The 5,000-nt window shown below is 52.0% G+C and overlaps 11 non-coding genes across 11 annotated transcripts; 8 read left to right on the forward strand and 3 right to left on the reverse strand.

Annotated features, from left to right (window-relative positions):
- The first annotated feature begins 230 nt into the window (after positions 1–230).
- On the forward strand, positions 231–343 carry LOC131450830 (U5 spliceosomal RNA). Its single transcript, XR_009235714.1, has one exon. It is a non-coding gene; the product is annotated as a U5 spliceosomal RNA (small nuclear RNA).
- Positions 344–522: 179 nt separating this feature from the next.
- On the forward strand, positions 523–715 carry LOC131450788 (U2 spliceosomal RNA). The gene has a single exon (XR_009235679.1). It is a non-coding gene; the product is annotated as a U2 spliceosomal RNA (small nuclear RNA).
- A 149-nt stretch (positions 716–864) lies between these two features.
- Positions 865–983, reverse strand: LOC131450800 (5S ribosomal RNA). Its single transcript, XR_009235691.1, has one exon. It is a non-coding gene; the product is annotated as a 5S ribosomal RNA (ribosomal RNA).
- A 402-nt stretch (positions 984–1,385) lies between these two features.
- On the forward strand, positions 1,386–1,549 carry LOC131450718 (U1 spliceosomal RNA). The gene has a single exon (XR_009235610.1). It is a non-coding gene; the product is annotated as a U1 spliceosomal RNA (small nuclear RNA).
- A 626-nt stretch (positions 1,550–2,175) lies between these two features.
- Positions 2,176–2,288, forward strand: LOC131450831 (U5 spliceosomal RNA). The gene has a single exon (XR_009235715.1). It is a non-coding gene; the product is annotated as a U5 spliceosomal RNA (small nuclear RNA).
- A 179-nt stretch (positions 2,289–2,467) lies between these two features.
- LOC131450790 (U2 spliceosomal RNA) lies at positions 2,468–2,660 on the forward strand. The gene has a single exon (XR_009235681.1). It is a non-coding gene; the product is annotated as a U2 spliceosomal RNA (small nuclear RNA).
- A 167-nt stretch (positions 2,661–2,827) lies between these two features.
- Positions 2,828–2,946, reverse strand: LOC131450812 (5S ribosomal RNA). The gene has a single exon (XR_009235701.1). It is a non-coding gene; the product is annotated as a 5S ribosomal RNA (ribosomal RNA).
- A 402-nt stretch (positions 2,947–3,348) lies between these two features.
- Positions 3,349–3,512, forward strand: LOC131450719 (U1 spliceosomal RNA). The gene has a single exon (XR_009235611.1). It is a non-coding gene; the product is annotated as a U1 spliceosomal RNA (small nuclear RNA).
- Positions 3,513–4,138: 626 nt separating this feature from the next.
- On the forward strand, positions 4,139–4,251 carry LOC131450832 (U5 spliceosomal RNA). Its single transcript, XR_009235716.1, has one exon. It is a non-coding gene; the product is annotated as a U5 spliceosomal RNA (small nuclear RNA).
- A 179-nt stretch (positions 4,252–4,430) lies between these two features.
- LOC131450768 (U2 spliceosomal RNA) lies at positions 4,431–4,623 on the forward strand. The gene has a single exon (XR_009235660.1). It is a non-coding gene; the product is annotated as a U2 spliceosomal RNA (small nuclear RNA).
- A 167-nt stretch (positions 4,624–4,790) lies between these two features.
- LOC131450823 (5S ribosomal RNA) lies at positions 4,791–4,909 on the reverse strand. The gene has a single exon (XR_009235707.1). It is a non-coding gene; the product is annotated as a 5S ribosomal RNA (ribosomal RNA).
- Positions 4,910–5,000: the final 91 nt, after the last annotated feature.

Genomic DNA, 5,000 nt, shown 5'->3' on the forward strand with positions numbered 1-5,000 from the left:
CACTAAACCTTGGAGGTGTGCCACAGCCTCAGCGATTGATAGAAAACTGCAGCACACAACCAACAGTAAGAATGCGCTTCCAAACATGCAGTCAAATGTGGGCGGTTGATTGGCCGGCAAACCAAAAGCGTTGAAGAAAGGCTGTCCCAAGGTGGCCGGCCGGGCCGACCGAGACTGTGGTGACTCCGGCGGATAGACTCCTTGGCTGCTCTCAAGGAGAGGGTCTATGTCGACTCTGGTTTTTCTTCAAAATGCACAAGTCTTTCGCCTTTTACTAAAGACTTCCGTGGAGAGGAACGTCCGAGAGTTTAAGTTATTTTTGGTGGGCTTTGCTGTATGGCTGCGCCCTTTGAGTGTGTCAAATGTCAAGCAGCTGTCCGTCACGGCTCAGAGGTGCACTTAGATCACCTGGGGGCGGAGGTGATCGGCAGCAGCCTTTGTTATGCGCACTTCAGAGACATGGCACCACAACAAGTAACTTGTGCGCCAAGATCTTGAGTTGGCCCCAGACACTGGCGGGCCATCGCTTCTCGGCCTTTTGGCTAAGATCAAGTGTAGTATCTGTTCTTATCAGTTTAATATCTGATATGTCCTCTATATGGGGATTAAATATTAAACGCATTTTTGAGCATTGGGCGGTGAAACCTGGGGCTTGCTCTCTTCACTCCTTGCATTGACCTGGTATTGCAGTGCCACCAGGAACGGTGCACCGTTCTCTTTTTTTCTGTGAAAACCAAAGCAAGGCTGAAACTGGAAGGACATTAACGTGTGCCCGTGCGTCAACGTAATTGCAAGCCCACGTTTCTTGTAAGGAAGCAGCAGTGTCAAAGCGTGCTGCAGTGTAAAAGTGTGCTGCAGTGTAAAAGCTTACAGCACCTGGTATTCCCAGGCAGTCTCCCATCCAAGTACTAACCAGGCCCGACCCTGCTTAGCTTCCGAGATCAGACGAGATCGGGCGTGCTCAGGGTGGTGTGGCCGCAAGCCGACGGGCAGGTGACACAGACTCCTTTTATAGACCAGGCAAGGCCCCCTGCTCGTGGAGGGGCTCAAAAGTCAGCCTTCCGAACACACTGCACTTGAGCCTTTATCGCCACTACCTGCTACACTCTATTCCAGTATTTGGAAGCTACACCGAGATGGGTAAGCTGCTGTTGGTGCCGTCAGGTCCAGTTGTTGCTGAATCTATAGGAAATGACAGCCAGGTATGCCAGTGAAAAGGTCGAGTGTTTCCTCTCCAATGTGTGCTGGAGGTTGAAGTTGAACACAGCACAGCATTAACGAGCACCTGAGTCAAGGCATTGGACTCTGGGACTATCCTTTTCCTGCACCATCGGCCAAAGAGCTGTGTCTGGGAACAGCCACCCAGTGCTGGGCAAGTACACCTCATACTTACCTGGCAGGGGAGACACCATGATCAAGAAGGTGGTTCACCCAGGGCGAGGCTCAGCCATTGCACTCTGGTTGTGCTGACCCCTGCAAATTCCCCAAACGTGGGAATCTTGACTGCATAATTTTTGCTGGTGGGGTACTGCGTCCGCGCTCTCCCCCGATGACGTAGTTGTAAGCAAAGGTCAGCCGCCCAAAGTTCCGCCTTGTGTGCCCATCTCCAGGCTTCTCACGTGCTCGCAGAGCGACATCCCCAGTCTTTCCAAGTTGCTGGGAATGGGATGGTTGTGGCTGTTGTCTTTTAGCTCTAAGGAAATGTCATGCTCCCTTTCCCGGCTCTTTGTAGGAGAACTGGATTGATGGAGATGGATCCATGGCCATCATGCCAAGGGTTAATACTTTGGCGCTTGTTCCGTCCACTCCTGTACATTGACCTGATATTGAAGCGATGCCAGGAGCAGCTCACCATTTCAGAAGCCCGGAGGAGCTGGGAAACGGCCCGGCAGTTTGTACTGCTCGGTGTGACACAGAGCTGCTTTGCTCATGCACTCACATCTACCACTAAACCTTGGAGGTGTGCCACAGCCTCAGCGATTGATAGAAAACTGCAGCACACAACCAACAGTAAGAATGCGCTTCCAAACATGCAGTCAAATGTGGGCGGTTGATTGGCCGGCAAACCAAAAGCGTTGAAGAAAGGCTGTCCCAAGGTGGCCGGCCGGGCCGACCGAGACTGTGGTGACTCCGGCGGATAGACTCCTTGGCTGCTCTCAAGGAGAGGGTCTATGTCGACTCTGGTTTTTCTTCAAAATGCACAAGTCTTTCGCCTTTTACTAAAGACTTCCGTGGAGAGGAACGTCCGAGAGTTTAAGTTATTTTTGGTGGGCTTTGCTGTATGGCTGCGCCCTTTGAGTGTGTCAAATGTCAAGCAGCTGTCCGTCACGGCTCAGAGGTGCACTTAGATCACCTGGGGGCGGAGGTGATCGGCAGCAGCCTTTGTTATGCGCACTTCAGAGACATGGCACCACAACAAGTAACTTGTGCGCCAAGATCTTGAGTTGGCCCCAGACACTGGCGGGCCATCGCTTCTCGGCCTTTTGGCTAAGATCAAGTGTAGTATCTGTTCTTATCAGTTTAATATCTGATATGTCCTCTATATGGGGATTAAATATTAAACGCATTTTTGAGCATTGGGCGGTGAAACCTGGGGCTTGCTCTCTTCACTCCTTGCATTGACCTGGTATTGCAGTGCCACCAGGAACGGTGCACCGTTCTCTTTTTTTCTGTGAAAACCAAAGCAAGGCTGAAACTGGAAGGACATTAACGTGTGCCCGTGCGTCAACGTAATTGCAAGCCCACGTTTCTTGTAAGGAAGCAGCAGTGTCAAAGCGTGCTGCAGTGTCAAAGCGTGCTGCAGTGTAAAAGTGTGCTGCAGTGTAAAAGCTTACAGCACCTGGTATTCCCAGGCAGTCTCCCATCCAAGTACTAACCAGGCCCGACCCTGCTTAGCTTCCGAGATCAGACGAGATCGGGCGTGCTCAGGGTGGTGTGGCCGCAAGCCGACGGGCAGGTGACACAGACTCCTTTTATAGACCAGGCAAGGCCCCCTGCTCGTGGAGGGGCTCAAAAGTCAGCCTTCCGAACACACTGCACTTGAGCCTTTATCGCCACTACCTGCTACACTCTATTCCAGTATTTGGAAGCTACACCGAGATGGGTAAGCTGCTGTTGGTGCCGTCAGGTCCAGTTGTTGCTGAATCTATAGGAAATGACAGCCAGGTATGCCAGTGAAAAGGTCGAGTGTTTCCTCTCCAATGTGTGCTGGAGGTTGAAGTTGAACACAGCACAGCATTAACGAGCACCTGAGTCAAGGCATTGGACTCTGGGACTATCCATTTCCTGCACCATCGGCCAAAGAGCTGTGTCTGGGAACAGCCACCCAGTGCTGGGCAAGTACACCTCATACTTACCTGGCAGGGGAGACACCATGATCAAGAAGGTGGTTCACCCAGGGCGAGGCTCAGCCATTGCACTCTGGTTGTGCTGACCCCTGCAAATTCCCCAAACGTGGGAATCTTGACTGCATAATTTTTGCTGGTGGGGTACTGCGTCCGCGCTCTCCCCCGATGACGTAGTTGTAAGCAAAGGTCAGCCGCCCAAAGTTCCGCCTTGTGTGCCCATCTCCAGGCTTCTCACGTGCTCGCAGAGCGACATCCCCAGTCTTTCCAAGTTGCTGGGAATGGGATGGTTGTGGCTGTTGTCTTTTAGCTCTAAGGAAATGTCATGCTCCCTTTCCCGGCTCTTTGTAGGAGAACTGGATTGATGGAGATGGATCCATGGCCATCATGCCAAGGGTTAATACTTTGGCGCTTGTTCCGTCCACTCCTGTACATTGACCTGATATTGAAGCGATGCCAGGAGCAGCTCACCATTTCAGAAGCCCGGAGGAGCTGGGAAACGGCCCGGCAGTTTGTACTGCTCGGTGTGACACAGAGCTGCTTTGCTCATGCACTCACATCTACCACTAAACCTTGGAGGTGTGCCACAGCCTCAGCGATTGATAGAAAACTGCAGCACACAACCAACAGTAAGAATGCGCTTCCAAACATGCAGTCAAATGTGGGCGGTTGATTGGCCGGCAAACCAAAAACGTTGAAGAAAGGCTGTCCCAAGGTGGCCGGCCGGGCCGACCGAGACTGTGGTGACTCCGGCGGATAGACTCCTTGGCTGCTCTCAAGGAGAGGGTCTATGTCGACTCTGGTTTTTCTTCAAAATGCACAAGTCTTTCGCCTTTTACTAAAGACTTCCGTGGAGAGGAACGTCCGAGAGTTTAAGTTATTTTTGGTGGGCTTTGCTGTATGGCTGCGCCCTTTGAGTGTGTCAAATGTCAAGCAGCTGTCCGTCACGGCTCACAGGTGCGCTTAGATCACCTGGGGGCGGAGGTGATCGGCAGCAGCCTTTGTTATGCGCACTTCAGAAACATGGCACCACAACAAGTAACTTGTGCGCCAAGATCTTGAGTTGGCCCCAGACACTGGCGGGCCATCGCTTCTCGGCCTTTTGGCTAAGATCAAGTGTAGTATCTGTTCTTATCAGTTTAATATCTGATATGTCCTCTATATGGGGATTAAATATTAAATGCATTTTTGAGCATTGGGCGGTGAAACCTGGGGCTTGCTCTCTTCACTCCTTGCATTGACCTGGTATTGCAGTGCCACCAGGAACGGTGCACCGTTCTCTTTTTTTCTGTGAAAACCAAAGCAAGGCTGAAACTGGAAGGACATTAACGTGTGCCCGTGCGTCAACGTAATTGCAAGCCCACGTTTCTTGTAAGGAAGCAGCAGTGTCAAAGCGTGCTGCAGTGTCAAAGCGTGCTGCAGTGTAAAAGTGTGCTGCAGTGTAAAAGCTTACAGCACCTGGTATTCCCAGGCAGTCTCCCATCCAAGTACTAACCAGGCCCGACCCTGCTTAGCTTCCGAGATCAGACGAGATCGGGCGTGCTCAGGGTGGTGTGGCCGCAAGCCGACGGGCAGGTGACACAGACTCCTTTTATAGACCAGGCAAGGCCCCCTGCTCGTGGAGGGGCTCAAAAGTCAGCCTTCCGAACACACTGC

This window comes from Solea solea, unplaced genomic scaffold, assembly GCF_958295425.1.
Source record: "Solea solea unplaced genomic scaffold, fSolSol10.1 scaffold_55, whole genome shotgun sequence".
Taxonomy (NCBI): domain Eukaryota; kingdom Metazoa; phylum Chordata; class Actinopteri; order Pleuronectiformes; family Soleidae; genus Solea; species Solea solea.